Raw genomic sequence first — 14,875 nt, 5'->3', positions numbered from 1 at the left:
CACTTCCGCTACCCCGGGCATTTTGGTGAAATGACGTCCCTGCCTTGAGGTTAGATGCTGGGAGAATGTAATCTAATGTTGATTAGAAGATATATTTTATGAGGATTGCATTATATTACTTTTTTATCATATTGTGATGTACACATTAATTGCACATTGTTACTTGTATCTATCTGCGTGTATTTATTAAGTGAGTTGTTTTTTTAATGATTTGATGTTTATTGTGTAAAACAATGGATAGTGCAAAAGGCTAGCTGTGTTGGCTATGTGCACTTAAATAAATAATAATAATAATGATAACAATTCTAGCATCTGGAGCTGAGCCTATATGTGGTCAAGTGGACGTCCAGATCCCACTTTCGCTGCTTAAAAGTGTGCGACCCTTTGCAAATCATGTTTTCCTCTGTGTCTGCTCAGTCAAAATTAGAAGGCCCTAGAAGGCCTTAAATTCACACTTAACAAAAAGCTTCACTTTATAGTGCTCATTTTATAATAACAGCTACCGTTTATATATTGCATGTCACAGCTGTCTCTTAGCCTAGTCACGGCAACTTATTGTAATGTAACTTACCATAACCCCCTTGAGTATCAGAGACTCGACACTTATAGTGATATCGATGCATATACAAATGTGACGGCACCATTCGCATAAGACGCCCTGGGAGATTCTGGCATTACAAAGCCACAACCACAGGTCACAGTCTCCTTAATGAATGGATAACGCAGCTCGGTGTGGCGGGCACATTATCACCAGAGCCCCTGAAGCAATCACCGCCTTGGGTTGCTGCGTGTCCGCAATACCGATGTGACAGGTACAGCATCCTGGAAACAAGGCGGGCGCTGGACTCGGTGCGCCTGGCACAGTATCGTACAATCACAGAGGCTCTAGAACAAGATCCGTGCCAGGCTCTGGGTGAGCTTGGCAAGGGAAGCCACGGACACTCAGAGACGCACCTGCTGCAGGGTGCACTGCGATTTATCGTAATCTCCCGGGTGTGTCCGCGGGCGTTGCGCGGGTCCTCTCCGCTAGTTGCCGGTACGCTCAATGAGCTGTAGCTCTACGAGGCGGGGCCGCTCTTTCCACACCCACCCGGATGGGGAAGGAGGAGCCGAGCCCGCACGCAGCCTGCCCCGAGCACACTGTGCAGCGGAGGAAGTGGAGGCGCAACAGAGCCCGGGAGCCGCGCCCGCTCCCCCACCGCCTGGGGCATGAGCCGGAGTAGGCGCGCAGAGTAAGAGGAGCCTGCAGCAAGGAACTCCGACCCCATCGTGTGAGTACAAAATCATTGAGTATGGGCTGCGCTGAGGGCTTGAGGGAAGACCCCAGCCTGGAATGTATCGAAAGGAACGGTTCCAGGCAACCTCTAAATGGTGACAGGAGACCATTCATGCGCTCTGCACGGCGGTGGTGGTAGCGGTGCTGTAGACTGTACTGTGATCGTAGGGTACGGCCATGCGGTCAGTACAGTAGTGGCGGAAGGTGTGCTGTGCAGCCTGTGCTCAGGCTAGGAAGGAGGGGGGCAGTTTACGCTGCGGTGGTGCAAGATGCAACTTGTGCTACGGGCATGGGAGAGGTGTCAGGCATTCACCTAGTGCTGTGGGCTGTATGTGTGTCTGCCATGCACTCAGTAGAGTGGCGATAGGTCGTCATGCAGGCTGGGAGAATTGGCAAGCTTGCCGGGGAGAGTGCGTCCCTGATCTGCTTGGCGGTATATGGGTCTCCTGGTGCCACATTTCTGTTTACCAAGTTCCCGTGATTAATGGCTACGCGCCCATTTAACAGTGGCGAAAACCGCACAGTTGTAAAGTTGACAAGGGGGCCTTTTCTATTGGGAGACAGTCCAGAATACAGGTGTACCCACTCCACCCTGGTTTCGAGCCGACTGCAGCTTTAGGGAATAATATTTGGATCGTTCAACTCTCCATTTTGGTGCACAGAAAATGAGTGTGCTCGTAGCACAATGCTCGGCCATTGGGTGGCCCCTGATTTCTGCTAACTACACAGACCGGCCGTTGATAGGCTATGCCAATGCAGACAAGACATAGCGGGTTTTGTTTACATGCCAGTGGGAGAGAAGTGGGTGTGGCAGGCAGGCAACCAGCTGCGATTCCAGCTTCCACGGGGACAAGAGTGTGCAGTATACAGATTACGGTTAACTTGATACCGTAGTAAAGGGCTAAATACTCCCTTTTCCCGGGAGTAGTTATGACAAACTGTTGCGCTCCTTGTTGTTAGGGGCAAGGAGGCGTGGTGGGTGGTGAGATTGGCTGTTTCTTAGAAGGAAGTGCCATGTACTTGAAAGGTTTTCGTATCCTTACCCTGTTCTCTGCAATCCAGGAAAACTTGTTTACATTGGAAAACTCAACTGAGGACGTTTTGAAGCAGCTTATGCACTTGTGTTGGAAGGAAACGCACCACGAAAGGTGCTTTTTTTTAAGTGTCGGTGTTGAGTTCAAGCAAAATATCAACTGCTGCCTAAACTTTGGTTTGCATTGTGTTAGACAACCTGGATATTGAGGGGTGGGGGTCTGGCTGGCTTGCCAATCCTGGGTCTGAAGAGCGCCTGGTTCTCGCTAAGACAGTGCAGTAAAATGAAAGAAAAATAAGCGTAGATCCCGGTGGTAAGTACAGAGTGTGCTATCCTCGTGCCGCCTGCCTGTGACCGTTGACACTATTATCAGCTGTGCGCGGCTTCCCGTGGACATCGGCGCGCGCCCCTCCTTCCAGCTGTCACATCAAGACAGGGAAGCTAACGTCACTCGCCGACTGACAACGCGACGCTTTGAGCAGTTTCTAGAGTCCAACTACACCTTCAATGAGTCAGTGGCGACAGTCGGTGACACGTAATTCTAAATTTGGATTGCTTTTTCGTAGAGTACGTGCAATGCACTTCAGATGTCTAGGGTTTGCTGGTGCTTTTGTAACCCAACCGGTCTGCGCTAGGAAAAGGCGCCGCTGTGGTTTGGGGTTGTGTGTGTGGTCTGTTTCTATTTTCTGTTTTTGGGTACACAAACTGTACCCACCCCCACTCCCCATCACCAACTCAATCCGGTTCCTGCCCGAACAAACCCTACCTAAGAAAAATACCCCAAACCAAGCATGTGTGCCTCAGCAACATTCAGAACATGTAAATCTCCTGCTTTCTGCCCTGGCGAATGAGGCGGTACTGTGCACGTGCATTCAGCCGTAGCCATCCCGACCCTTGACTGCAGAGGATGGAATTGCTGACCTCTGCTTGCATAGGCAGCGCGTTATCCCCGCCCCACCTCTGCATGCCGTGAAAAGCCGCATTGTGCCCTGGCTCTTAACATGTGTTTCCAGTCAGCAAGACGTCAGCCGCAGAAGTATGTAGCATGCACTGCTCCAAATCCAGATGTTTACAATTACCTCAGTACCTGACAACTTGAGACCTCTCTACCTGCGTTGCCCCCACGGTCTCAATTTCGTCCAAGTTCCGTGGCAGCTTTTTCATTTTTGCATCGGCTCCCCTGGAGAATCATGCCAAGCGGCGAGTCTCATTTTGAAGTAAAATATTTCTTGGTAGGAAGTTACATTTTGCTCTCGTTAATATCCTACCCATATCAGGGGACGTCATTTGGTGGTCTCCAGGGGTCTCCCTTGCTACCCCTGATTTTTCTTTTTTCTTTTTAACACAATTGAAGGTCCTGGGCTGTGGCCAGCTCCATGTGGCTCTTTGTTTCTGTAGAGGCAGGCTTTCTTGTTCAGGCTGCTCTAAAAAAAAAAAACAGGAAGTTCCACAAGTCTAAGACTTTGAGCAGTGACCCTAAATAAGAAAGAATAGAAATAACACAAAATGGGCCTCATTATAAGAAGTGCAGAATGGGATTAACGCGCCGGTAATGGTGCCGGCGCCGTTAAACCCACTCCGCACTATTACAAGGTCCCCTCGTCCAGACGTCCAGAGCGGCTCCCGCGAGGGGACCAGGGAGCTAACAACGGGCCGTTCGTAATCGGCCCGTTGTTAGCTCCCTCTCCCATTCCCATTGAGCCCTATGGGGGCTCAAATGAGAATGGGGAAGGACCGGGCCCGGGTTCCCTGAAGGAGGAATTACCAGGCCCTCCAAACTCGGAATGGCCCGGTAATTCCCCATTCAGGGAACCCAGACCCCATTTTGGAGGCAGCCATGGCGTCAATAGCGCCTTGGCTACCTCCAAAGTCCTAATGAGGCCCAATGTGTCTTTGTAGAATTCTATCCAATTATTGCTAGACTCACTAAAGGTTTATTTCAAGCACACTTCAGGGGGTGAGTCACTGATTTAATCTGTCCTTCCACATCTCAAATTCACAATGTAGACAAAAACTTCCAAAAACCATTTAGAATAGAATGCACATCCATTTATGACTATGCGTTTTTCTTTTCGCAAGTTGCAGTTATAGCATGTTTTTTTCTGCTGTTGTCTTTGTTACGATCATCACAAGATATTCCATCTCAGTGTCCTCGATCACTTGACAAAATCCTTGTGCCTTTAAGCTTGTGTACAGTGTAGAAATGTTTTACTATAGCACATACAGTGGCCACTGATTTCATTGTGCCACAATTATTGCTTCATTGTAATGTGCTTATCTTTCCTATCTCCATGGCATGCTGTTCAGGATGTTTGTATGCATGAACGAGGTAACGAGTGCCCAGAGTACAGGATGCCATGTGTGTGCCCTCTATAATACAGAGTAATAAACCCTCCCAATGGTATGTATTTTGCCAGCCTCTGAAGCCGAAAACTAGATATAGGCAGGTTTGATATGTGGCCAACTTTGCACCACAACTGCGAATTAACTGGCATGGTGTTAAATCTCAGTTGCCATTTTAATGGTATCCACTACAGAGTGTAATTTGTTTTTCTGACTTTGAGAACATTCAGACATGTGGTTGCTCATTTGACTGTTGCCGCTAAGATAGCTATAGCCGCTACGATAGCTCAGTGGGTTGAGCACTCGCTGCTGCGATGTGTGTGATCTGCAGGTTCAAATCCCGGCAAGGCCAACTCAGCCTTTCATCCTTCTGAGATTGATAAATGAGTACCAACACAGGTTGGGTGATGTTGTTTGTACTTTTGTTCTATGTAAAGTGCTTAAGCGTAAGTGCTTTATAATAGCACATTATTATCATTTAGCCTTGGACGTCTGTTTGCATTCACAGTAATTTGGTAATATTGGCCTATACACACTGATATTAATGTTACATATGTTGGTCCATTCTTGTATGAAATGTATATCACATTACAGTGATATTGTAACCATATTTTTCACAGTGTGCTTAGGAACAATGTTATGTGATGCCACTTCGTGTTTTGTCAAGGGGTGAAAGGTCATGTTCCATCGCTTCCTTCAATGTCACTTTGGGATCGGGGTCAAATGACATCACTTCCTGTGATGCATCAAGGGTCATGTCATTCCTGTCAAGGGTCATGTGATGTCACTTCCGCAACCCCTGGTATTTTGGTGGAAATATGTATGTACAGCTTTTAGGATTAAAAGGCATGCAGTTTTTATACCATGCTTACAACATTAAAAGGATTCTTGAGTTATTTTCCAGGTGCTCACGATTAACCTTTTGAGAGAATGTTAATGGGAGAGGTGGTTAAAAACAACCATTACAGCCCCACCTGCCAGCAGCCCTGTTCCTTCCCCATCCCAGATCACTGGTGGGAACCCACAATAAAAAAATCTATGTCCAGCACAGATCAGAGCTGTGAAGTTCAAGCACATTTTGGCGGTGAGTAGCTCACAAAGTCCTCCTTTTCGCTTTGAATTCTGGGACTTGTAATCCTGCACTTGTAATGCGGGTGGTAAAGCAGCATTACGTGTACCGGCACACAAACAATAAAACCAGTACTGGATGATCCACGGGCGACTGGCATGGGAGAATTTGAGAACTGTGTACCAGATTTATAGACCACCGCCTTTCCTTCCTCAGGCATCTGTTCCTCTTAAAGGACGGGCATGCACAAGTGCTCTTGAGGGGATGAATAAGTTTGGTTGGAAAAGGTTTCGTTGGAAACCTTTTCGATGGAAAGACCAGATACCCTCTTTTTACTAGAATCGTGTTAGCCTAGTAAAGGCATCTATCACTACTTGGCAATATTGTGTGTAGTCGTTTCCATGTAAAATGAAAACAATGGTTTTATCAGTGAGAATCCAAGAGGAGGTCTGGGTTTTCTTACAGCCGCACAACGCAACAAATTTGCTCCCACCCCTGCTTAGATTTCCCCCACAATCCTCCAATGAATGAAGTTGCTCTGGTGCTTTCCATAACATTGCAGAAACCTGACTTTAGCTGCTGTGCTCTGTGACTCCATCTCTGCTGCCTGTACCACTTGTTGAGTGCTCCCTTGGGCTCTTTGCCAGGATGTGGCTGAAAACCGGGTTTTATTTGTGCTTACCAAAGGTCAGTAGAAATGCATGAACACTATCATTCCACATCCTACCAATCTTTTAATGTATTTGAAATATGCCCACAGGTTTCCGTCGGCTCTACTCAGCATCCGGGACTTGCGTTAGCACGCAGAAGCTATTAAGTTTGCCTTGAGCTCTATACACATCAAATATGCATAAACATTCAAAGCTGGCGGCCGCCAAGGAGATAGGCAGTTCTTTGTACCCCTGATCATATTTTGAGACTATGGGTCTCATTATGATTTCGGCGATATTATTACCCCCATTAATAGCATCATAGTCGGTTACCATTTATCGCATGTGGTAACGGTGATGTTCCGCATTATCTAGAGTCAAAGTTGTTACCTATTTCGGAGTCCCATTGGGGAAATGCATGGGTTGACACTGCCACCCTTTCCACTTTGTTGTGGAGGTAATTACCTCCACTCAAATGCAAGTGCTTCTTTTTGGGTTGTATTAACAGGTGACATTTCCAAATATGAACTGTTTCACCATTACTGCCGAACTGGTATGCGCTTAGTGCCAGAGTATTCCGTGGCCATGGGTACAAGTTTCCAACTCTGAAAGCAGTGAACCAGGTGAACAACAGTGAACTGTGCTCTTCCTACAGCACCTAACTGTTATATGCTGGCAGATAATTCTGCCTACAAGCGGCACTACTTTTGAAAATGCTTTCTAACCACACTCCGGTAAATGAGGACTATATTTAATTTTGCAAGGCACTCAAAGCCAGGTTCAACCAGGCTCCTGTTTGAGTCAGTCATCATCAGTGACGACATTTCCCATAGCTCCTTTGCCTAATTTGGTTCTTTTCAACGTTTCATTGTTGGAGTCTCCCATCGAGGTGAATTGTACTTAATGCGCGATCATAAGATAACATAACGTATTTTGGGGATAAATGTAATATACTAAGGCCCCATCAGACAGTGTCTAGTCACCAGGGAAAGGGAAGTGGTGATTGTCCAGGCATAATTCTGATCACAAATTAAAAAAAAACTTCTTTTACTACAAAACTTTTTTTTTTTTTAAATATATTTTTTATTTTATTTTAAATGAAAACAGTACAAAACAAACTTGTGGCATTATGTACAATAGGACAATTGACAATTAAAAAACACAACACTGCACTCCCCCCCTCCCCCCCAAGAGCTTATCAACAGGGTAGTTCTGTATCGACCTGGAGTGGCCGGGTGTCATCCTCCTCCGAGGCAGTAGGTTCCCCTTGCACCCCAAACAGACCAGTAACTAACAACCTCCAGGCTATAGGTTGCCCACATCCTCCTCCCCGCATTAACTGCATGCTTCTTGCCAGACCATGGGTTCAGCTTCCGCCCATTTTTGCAGATCCCTCCACCACATCTCTATCCTGGGTTTGTAGCATTGCTTCCAGTTCATGGCTATCCTCCTCTTAGCGAGTATATACGCTAGGTCTCTCAGTTTCCCCAGATGTCTGGTGTTCTTCGGTCTGGGGAACCCCCCTAGGAGGCAAGCCCAGGCCGTGTCAATGCTTATCGGGACCCCTTTGTCTGCTAACTTCTGTGACACTTCTCCCCAGAAGACTTCGATTACTGGGCAGGACCAGAACATATGCGTCATGTCCGCGTCCTCCTCGTTACATTTCGGACATGCTTGTCTGCCTGTGTTCGCAAACTTAGCTATCCTTTTGGGGGTCATGTACGCTCTGTGCGTGATATATAGTTGGATTTGCTGTAATCTAGCATTTCTGGACACTTTTTTATGATATCCCATAGCCCATTCCCACATCCCATCAGTCATCTGAGTCCCCACCTCCGTTTCCCATTCTAGTCTCAAATCCATCAGGTCCTTTCCCACCCGGGACATCACCACCTCATACAATCTGGAAATCTCGTGTCCGCCCTCTGATATATCATATATCGTGTCAATCAGGGCGTCCGGATCCTCCGCTAACACCGTCTCAGGCCAAGATTTTCGGATAATCTGTACCAACCTGAGGTATGTAACGTATTGGCCCCCATGTAACCCAGTCTCCTCTTTTAGGTCTGCAAAATCCTTGATGGCCCCATCTTGCCATATATCTCCTAACGTGGCCAACCCAACCGATTCCCAGTATATTCTGATAATTTTCCTAAGTTGGCTATCCCCCGCAGTCAAGGCGACCAGTGGCACTTGCGGCGAACACGGGTGCAGGCTTTCCAGTAGCCGACATGCTCTGCGCCACATTCTCCACCCAAGTAACAGCATGCCAGGGTGAACATTTAAGTCCTGTCTAGGGACCCAGATGATCTCCTTCAAATAAAACGGGGCGCAATCTGTCCCAACCAACCTAGACTCGGGAGATTCCTCATCAGAAAGCCACTGTGTAACATATTGCAATTGGCTCGCTACATAATAGGCCTCAAAATGCGGTAATTTGATCCCTCCTTTATCGTGAAAGTTTTGCAGCTTCCACAGTGCCACTCGGTTGCGAGTGCCGTGCCATAGGAAGTCCCTACACATACTGTCAAGTTTGGTAAAGAACCTCCTAGGTATTAAGTGTGGTATGTTGTTGAAGAAATGCAACAGTCTAGGCAGGACAACCATTTTAAGCAACGCCCCCCGCCCCATCATTGCCAGCGGCAGCTTCTCCCAAAATCGCATGGACGCACGGATTTTATCCACAACAACTGCAGTATTGTGCAGATGTTCGTTTACCACAGTATGATATATGTCTATTCCGAGGTATCGGAAGGACTCGGTTGCCCAAGGCACGGGTAATACTGGTAAGCGTTCCGTGGGGACCCTCGCATAATACCCTAGGGGGAACATGCTCGACTTGCCGGGATTAACCGCTATGCCGGACAATTCGGCATACTTCTGCATGACCTCCAAAACATACTGGAGGTTCTCCTCCGGATATTTTAGGTACAGCAGCAAGTCATCGGCATATAGGGATATCAAGTGGCTCTCTCCTCCCACCTCGATGCCCACCAGGTCATATTGCTGTCTGAGATATACCGCTAAGGGTTCCAGGGCCAATATGTATAACATCGGGGACCAAGGACATCCCTGCCTAGTACCCCTACCAAGGCGCCACTTATCGGATATCACCGATCCCGTGCGCACCCTGGCCGTTGGCTGGCTATACAGCAGCCTTGCCCATCTGATATAGCCTGGCCCGAACCCGTATTCCCCCAGGACCGCGAACAGCCACGGCCACCTCACCGAATCAAATGCCTTGACTGCGTCTAAGGAAATCACTGCCATATCCTCATCCCTTCTGTTCCCTTCTTCGATCACCCGGTGGAGCCGCCTATGATTATGGGTTATATTCCTGCCAGGAACATAACCTGTCTGATCCGAGTGTATCAGTCTGCCGATGACCTTGCGTAGCCTGTCCGCCAGGACCGCTGTCAGGATCTTACTGTCTTGGTTCAACATCGACAGCGGTCTGTACGACCCACAGTGTTGTCTCGGCTTGCCTATGCTTGGGAAGCGGCACGATCAGCGCCTCTCTGAGCGTGTCCGGCAATCGGCCTTCCTCAAATGATTCGTTATACATCTCCAGCATAGGGGGGAGTATCTCTGCGCTATATGTTTCATAGAACTCACTCGGGAGTCCATCAGTGCCCGGGGTCTTGCAAGTAGGCAGCCGTTTCACCACCTCTTCCAGTTCATCTAGCGTAATGGGACCATCTAACTCCTCCCTTTCCTCTGCACTAATTCTAGGCAATTCCATATCTTCCAGTGTGTCCCTGATCTTAACCAGATTGTCTTCCCCTTTGTCCTCATACAGCGCTTTATAATAATCTAAGAAAGCAGCGTTAACCTCTTCCTGAGTGTGAGCCTCCTCCCCATTTTTCCTTTCTATCATCATGATCCGGGCCCTAGGGGTTTCCCTCTTATAAAGCCATGCCAGTAGGTGACCAGTTTTGTCACCGCCTGCATGCTGCCTCTCCACGTATTTCCTGTAGTTGAGGTCACAAAGCCGCTCCCAAAGCTCCGAACATCGTTGCTGTAATTCAAGTACTAGGTCTGTGTCCCCCCCCCCCCGCTCTGGTACATTCACGCTCCAATTCTTTCTCCACTTTCTCTAGCTCAGCTAGAACCCCCCCTTGCAGGCCCTTTGATTTGAAAATAGCGTCGCCCCTCAATACCACCTTGAAGGCCTCCCAAAGTGTACTAGCCGAATCTACACTGCCCGTGTTCTCCTCAAAGTACCGTATAATCGCCTCTCTAATATCCTCTCTGAAGGCCGGGTCTCTAAGCGCCTCCGCCCGAAGGCGCCATGTTGGTATCCGCCCTCTGGGGCGGCCATATTGCCAGGCCATCACCAAGGGCGAATGGTCCGACAGGACCTTCGCTCTGTATTCAATCTGAGTAGTTGCTATCGCCACTTCTGGCGTGGCAAAGAAATGGTCTAGTCTCGTATGCAACTGTTGAGGTGCCGAATAATGAGAGTACTGCAAGGCAGTGGGGTGTTTCGATCTCCAGACATCTTCTAGTCCAAAATCGTCTAATAGTACCCGTAAAGCCCTAGCTGCCGGGGTGGGCCTGTCCACTTTACTGTCGGACCTATCTATCTTGGGGTCAAGAACACAGTTGAAGTCCCCCCCCCCAGATAATCGGTTCCTCTGCGCACGGGCCCAGGCGTGTACATAAAGTCCTGAAGTATATAGCAGTATTCTGGTTGGGGGCATATGTATTAATAATACTCAGTCCTCTGTTCTCAATCAGTGCCCTTAGTATTACCAGCCTACCCTCCGTGTCTACCTCCTCTCGTACAATTCTGAGTGGGACATGCGGGGCCACCCAGATCAGCACACCCCTGGCATAGGCCGAGTACGGGGAGCCCACCACCGTGCCATCCCATTTTTTCTTTACAAGGTCTAGTTTATGTTGGGTCAGGTGCGTTTCTTGTAGCAGGGCAATGTCGATCTTCTGTCGTTTAAGATACAACATGACTTTATTTCTTTTCAGGTAATTATTGAGTCCGCGGACGTTCCAGGTGGCAATCTTAAGGTCTCCCATGGCAATTATGTGTCTTCCCACCCCATTTGCAGGAACCTCCAGCAGTTCGCATGACACAGAAGGCGTCCCACTGCAGCCACTCCGCGAATAAGCTCATTCCCCAACTAACTACACACACAACCAAACCCCAACTCCCTCTCCCCTCCCTCACCCGCCCTCCCCCCAACACCACACACCCCAACTGTTGCCCAGCTTCAACAACAGAGCTCAGGCACCCCCACATCTAGTTCCGCAATCACCGATCAGTGCACGGAGCCCAGTAGGGTGAGGTCGCCCTAATGGCCACCTAACCTAAGCTATTGTGGGGAAAGAGTATCGCTCCATGGGGCTCCCGTTCGGTAATAATCCCAGTGTTTGCGACAAACAGTACAACCAACTGACCTTCCATACCGAAGGTTCCGAACCGACTATAATCAAGTCTCAAAGTCCATGAGTCGCGCCATCTTGCGACGCCATTTTACGCCTTCCGCAGCTCCTCCGAGTCCTTCTTGGGCCGGTCCGCCGATTCCTGGGGGCATCCCTGTGTGTCGAGCCACTCCATGGCGTCCTCTGGGGTCTCGAAAAATAAAGTTTTATGCGCCTGTATAACCTTCAGTTTTGCAGGATAAAGCAACATATATTTATAACCTGCCTCCCTCAGCCTCCGTTTCACAGTCCCAAAATTCATGCGGCTCCGCTGCACAGCTAGAGTGTAATCCGGATACGCCGTGATGTTTGCTGCTCCTCTCTTGATCGTGCCTCCTTTTCGAAAATGTTCCAATATTCTTTCCCGATCGCGGTAGTTAAGAATTTTGGCAATGATGGGTCTAGGCGGGTTCCCGGGAGGCGGCCTCCTCGTTAAGGCTCTATGCGCTCTTTCCACTGCGAAGCCTTGAGATAAGGCCCCTCCGGGTATCTCCTGCAGTAACATGGTCTCAACAAAGTCAGTAGGGTCACGGCCCTCCGTCCCCTCCGGTAGGCCCACAATGCGGATATTGTTGCGACGGGCTCGTCCTTCCGCCTCCTCCGCTCCACTTTCCAAGTTGCCCACCCTTTGAATTAGGGCGTGCAGTTTTGCCTTGTGGGTGGTGCAGTCCGCCGTATTCGGGCCAACTTCTTTTTCCAGGGACTCTGTGCGCTCTGCCAGAACCCTAACGTCCTGTCTCAGCAGATTGACGTCCTCCTGGACCTCCCCAACTTTGAGGTCCAATGCCGTTTTTAATTCGGACACAGCCAGTTCTAATTTCGACTCCCAGGCTGCTCTCAGGTCCGCAATCGCCGCCAGGATTTCTTGATTAGAGCTCGAAGGCGTCGCGCCACCCACGGCCGATGCATCTTTATTCTTGGTGGCGTCCGGGCCCGGGGACGTCTTGGTAAAGTCGTCCAGCGTGGGCTGTTTCGCCTTGGGTCGCACTGCCTTACTTGACATGGTTCTGAGGATGTGCAGGTCTTTCGAATGATGAGTGGGCGCACTGCACGCTGGTCTCATTAGGTCTTCCCGCTACTCTTTTCTATTCCGTCTCGGGCCTATGTCGGCCATTTTGAGTCGCCCTTTGTCCTCAACGTCTCTCGACTTTTCTTCTCCAATCTTCGCCGCCGTAGCTACTATGTCCTCCAAAAGTTCACAGTGCATAGGTAGCACTTTCACACGCTGGCATGCGTATCGTCGGTGTTCAATAAGCAGTCACACCGCACTAATTTGCCCGGATCTGTTCAGGATCTCGGGAGCTCCGCTGGAACGCGTCCTCCTACATGGCTCTCGTAGCCACGCCCCCCCCCTTTTACTACAAAACTTCATTAAAATGAATTCACCTTTTATACATTCTCACCAATCTTCATCTGTACCATTGGACAGAATGAATGGGAATTGGGTAGCCGACAATTGTGTGCAACCTGAAGGCTAATATTAACCTTTTTACTCAGATCTTCCCCTTTGCCAGGTTGTTAACATGATAACTACTCATTTGGATGATAGGAAAACTTACTCCGACTCTGATATTTTCCCAGTATTCACTATATGAACAGCCATTTCATTTATTAGTGTATATCTGCCTACTGCCAAGACACCCTTGCCTTCCTCTTAGCGAGTGCATTGCCTCTTCTTTTTTTGACTGAAGTGTGACATTTTACCAAGTGTCTTTGTTGAAGCCCTCTTTTAGTTTTTTGTTGTTGTTGCCCGGTGCTGTAATTGGAGGTTATTTTTGTGTGATACGTTTGTAGTGGTATGCCTTAACTTGTGCGAGCTGACACATTCTGGCCTGTGGGTGGTTCGGGACTTCAACACACCAACATTTGCTTTACTTGCCCTACCAGTTCCATGCTTCGTTATAAAGTTGATTCACTTCATGGGTGAACTGTATACAGACAGGATGTGATTTAAATGCATATTGAGGTAAAGTAGTGAATAGCATAAGTCACAGGAGGCACAGGTCAGAGGGTGAGTTGTGGTTAGGGAATGTGACCCTCCTAAGTGTATTGCCCTTTTAAGATGTGGATCCCTTCCAATGTCTAATGCCCTTTTATGATGGGCCTTGACTGTGTCATTGCCCAAGCTAATAAAAGGAGCAACTGCAGGCATGTGCATCAGAAAGACTGCAGACTCCAACAATGGAACATCTGTTGTCTCCATCACTCATTCTGGGGGAGGACAATGCTTTGTCATCTCAAACTGACATGTGGATTTGGAAACTCTGAAAATCTATCAACGGGTAAAATACAGCCCCTGAATGCCAGAAATAGAGTCCAGAGTGATTTGTGGAGTCCCATTGAAGTCGAAAGCCAACACAGAAATGGTGATGTCAGACATGAGGGCTATTGATCTAAAAAGAGGCCTAAATCTCAAATGAAGAAAAGTGTGCTTGGAAGTTCAAACGTGGGAAGATCGGCGCAATGCGTTTCAGCAAGGAAAGAGAAAGACATGTGGCTCAAAATGCTTTTTTACTAAATCATGGAAAGCTACACTTTTTACTTAAAGAGACAGATACTATCTTCAATGTATTCCCAGATTGCGATCCAGAAATCTCAGGTGAAACCAAGCTTATTGCAATTATAAGAAATACAAGAACCTCCTTTTCCTCATCCCAAATGACAGTATGCAAAGAGATGTGCCCACTTGGCTTCAAGGTGAACTTGGTTTTCTCATATAACTGCCCTGTGTATGGACAATCCGGATGGGATGTTCATGTATTTTGCAACTGGGAGATTAAAGAAATACATTACACATGGATATAAGGCCCAGATGCCTTATACAATGCTTCATGTAAAACACATTGTGTATGAGGTAAAAGCCATTTCTTGCAGAATTGTACACGCAGCTGGGCATTTCTACTGAAATGAAACTTTAACCTCAAAGACCTTTCCTCTTCTTGTCCCAGAGAGCGAGGTCTGGTTGTCAAAAATCAATCTGGCCCATTGCTTAAAATACAAAGAAATACATTGCCATTGATGGAAACCATGGTGGAAATAGATAAAGCCCTGCCTGTTCCTTCAGC

At 48.1% G+C, this 14,875-nt stretch overlaps 1 protein-coding gene across 3 annotated transcripts in view; it reads left to right on the top strand.

Annotated features, from left to right (window-relative positions):
- The first annotated feature begins 1,070 nt into the window (after positions 1-1,070).
- The window catches only part of CPNE2 (copine 2), a 947,004-nt gene continuing 933,199 nt past the window's right edge, over positions 1,071-14,875 (top strand). For 2 of the 3 annotated variants that reach the window (XM_069653479.1, XM_069653462.1), the window contains exon 1: positions 1,112-1,271. The gene's annotated coding sequence lies outside the window, so the exon portion shown is untranslated. Of the gene's footprint in view, positions 1,272-14,875 lie in introns of all 3 variants that reach the window. The other variant, XM_069653470.1, reaches the window with a different exon arrangement.

This window comes from Ambystoma mexicanum, chromosome 1p (genome assembly GCF_040938575.1).
Source record: "Ambystoma mexicanum isolate Mex_15411 chromosome 1p, UKY_AmexF1_1, whole genome shotgun sequence".
Lineage (NCBI taxonomy): Eukaryota > Metazoa > Chordata > Amphibia > Caudata > Ambystomatidae > Ambystoma > Ambystoma mexicanum.
This window is presented reverse-complemented; position numbering and strand designations above follow the sequence as displayed.